Here is a 3,221-nt window from a genome sequence, read left to right as displayed (position 1 = left end):
GCAATTCAGAATATCCAGATGTCCTTTTGACTATAATATGATCACTATATATCCTGATCATTATATAGACCTGATCTAAGTATATATCCAAATTTTGTTTGCAGGTCCATATATGTTTTTGCAAGTAGCCTGTTACCATGGACTCACATAGACAGGCAGGTTTAAAATTGTGTTGGCCAATCTGGAGATCTTCTAGGACCCCTAAGTTTATTGCATGCATATTTCTTCAAAAAGAGAGGAATAATTAATTCTTCACCTTGAGGATTTGGGAAATCTAATGAACTCAGATAAGAGGCTGATTGGCTGAGGTTTTCTCTAATGTCAAAACCTATAGGAGTTTCACTACAGTTGTGTTCACAAAAATCACAAAGTTCAACAGCAGTCACTTGCTTCCCTGATAAAAATCGAAATTGACTCAAAATAATTTCATCCCTGAATTCACCAATATCCTTTAAATCCCAAAGTTATATATAGAGAAAAGCCTTTTATTGTAGAATTATGCGTGTCCCAGCCCTGTAATACACCCATTCTCCCAATACAGCAGCCTAGTGTTCAAAGAATGTGGTTTGTGCAAGCACTCACAATTAATGACATTAATATTGCCATTCCTAGACAGCCTGAATTTTCTGTGGTCAGTACTCTCCTGACTGCCATTACTCCAGAAAGAAGGTTCTTTTGGGGGCAATGATTTATGCATGATTTTTAGCATCCCAGTAAATCCAGAAAGCCAGTACCTAATCACTTCCACCTAGGATGGACAACAATTTACCTGAATTTATCTGCAGTGCTTCAAGGGTGTATTTGAACCCCAATTAGTTCTCACAGGTATGTCAGCCAATCTTATAATGTAACTTTTCCACACTAACAGCATACAGATGATTTAGTTCCATGACTTACCACTGAAGGAGCCTCACAGACAGCTTTACCTTCTCTCTGAGCCAACTAAAAAGGAACAGAGGCAGCTAAAGAGTCATTGCAGTTTTGTCAGCTATGAGCCAAATACTTGGCCATTTAATCTCTGCAAGTTCACTTCTCCAACCCAAAGACAAACAACTGAGCAAATTCTTAGGGCTGGTGGGCTGTTAAGACTTGGGTTCAAAATATGTCTATAAAAGCCAGGCACTGGTGGCTCACACCGGTAATCCTAGGTACTCAGGAGGCTGAGATCTGAGGATTGCGGTTCAAAGCCAGCCCAGGCAGGAAAGTCTGTGAGACTCTTATCTCCAATAAACCACTGGAAAACTGGAAGTGGTGCTGTGGTTCAAACGGTAGAGTGCTGGCCTTGAGCTGAAGAGCACAGGAATGGTGCCCAGGCCTAGAGTTCAAACCCCACAACCTCCCCCCCCCCAAAAAAAAGAAAGAAAATATCTATTAAGAGTCAGTCACTATTATTATAAAGAGCTGAATGGCAATAACCATTACTGTGCTTTATAAGAAGGTCCAATAGTTTGTCTACTAATTTTGTAAAAATCACTCCAGTGTACAACTGTGGGACTGAAAGCAAGACTTGATGGCTCTCGCCTGGTGAGACTGAAAACCCTGTCTTAAAGTTAATGAGATACTTAACATGGTTCTCTGAAAAATCTCCTTAAAATAGAACAAAAATATATCTATCTTACATTAAATATTTTTTCAAGGCAAAGGTGAAAATATTTCATAGATAATATTTATTGCCTGTGACATAAGACATCAAGAAAGCACCTAATTCAAGGGTGGGAAATAAGACTTGTAAGGGAGGAAGATAGATGGGGGCCAGACAGAGGGCTCCATGCAGAGCACATCCAAAGCTCGATGAGCATCAACCCATCATAAAATAAGTGAGGAGGAAATGTATGGTGAAATGAATATACTGCTACAAGAAGAATACTGCTTCCTCCAGCTGTTGAAAGTTTTTGGTGCATCCTAGTATACATCCCTTACAGAATAAGCAAAATGAAAGGCCTAAGTGTGCTTGTGTCTGGTCTGCTTTCTTGTGGCAGGGGCAGTAGAAATACATGGATTGCAGGGAGATGCACTGGACTCCCTCTGTGGTATCACCTGCTAGACATTGGTTTGGACTCTGCCATTTCTTTTCTTCATAAAGAATCTTGGAAGCCCACCAACATCACTTTCTTTGTAGAAGAGGAAAGACACCACTTCACGAGCAATGTCGACATACAGTGTGTACCATTGACAGGATTCTCATAAAATAGCCCTGTAATAATAGCTCACAAAAAAATCAGTATTTTGTAGTTGAAACCATAGTTTGTGATTGCTATGGATTGAATGTTCTCATTAAAATATGCATTGAAATTCAGTACCATTGTGGGAAAACAGAGATGGATCCCAGTGGGGCCTTTAAGAGGAATGAAGCCAATCAAGGACTCCTGGACTAAAGGGTAATGAGAGACTAAGTTGAGAGGTTGAGAGGGTCTGTATAAAGTAGTTGGGCTTTGTCCCTCTGATGCATTTTTTTGTCTTTCAATGTCCTGGGCCACTTCTGGACACTTTGGAATCTCTATCAGCAAGAAGGAATTCATGACTAGGAGCCTCTCAACTTCGGGATACACTTCCCCTATCCCTTCCCCCACATACACCCCCCAATCTCCAGAGCTACAAGTAGAATTAACTTTCATTATTTGTGTGTATTCCAGTTCTGAATCTTGAACTCGGGGCCTGGGTGCTGCCCCTGAGCTTTTGAACTCAAAGTAGTGCTCTACCACTTTGAGCCACAGCTCCATTTATGGCTTTTTGGTGGTTAATTGGAGATAAGAGTATCATAGACTTTTCCTGCCTAGGCTGGTTTCATTCCTGCCTACGCTGGTTCTCCTCAGATTTCAGTCTCATGGGTAGTTAGGGTTATGGGCACAAACCACCTACCAGCACCCAAAAACTTTTATTCTTAATACGTTATTCCATCAGTGGAATTTAATTCTAACAATAGAGAATGGACTGTGACAGTGACACTGTACTTAATTAAGGACTTATATGAGAATGTATTGCCTTCATGTATTAAGGACAGCATGCAAAAACCTACAGAAAATCAGAATATAATTTCAGAAGAATTTGGAAGCAAGACATTTTTACAGTATTTTGGGCAGAGATAGAAGAATTATGAAATTAAAATAATTGGTTAATAATAAAAGTTTTAAGATGCTGGAGGGGATGTGGACAGAAGGGAACCTTACTTCATTGTTGGTGGGAGTGTAAACTTGTTCAACCACTTTGGAAAGCAGTATGGA

This window comes from Dipodomys ordii, unplaced genomic scaffold (assembly GCF_000151885.1).
Source record: "Dipodomys ordii isolate 6190 unplaced genomic scaffold, Dord_2.0 Scaffold4, whole genome shotgun sequence".
Lineage (NCBI taxonomy): Eukaryota > Metazoa > Chordata > Mammalia > Rodentia > Heteromyidae > Dipodomys > Dipodomys ordii.
This window is presented reverse-complemented; position numbering follows the sequence as displayed.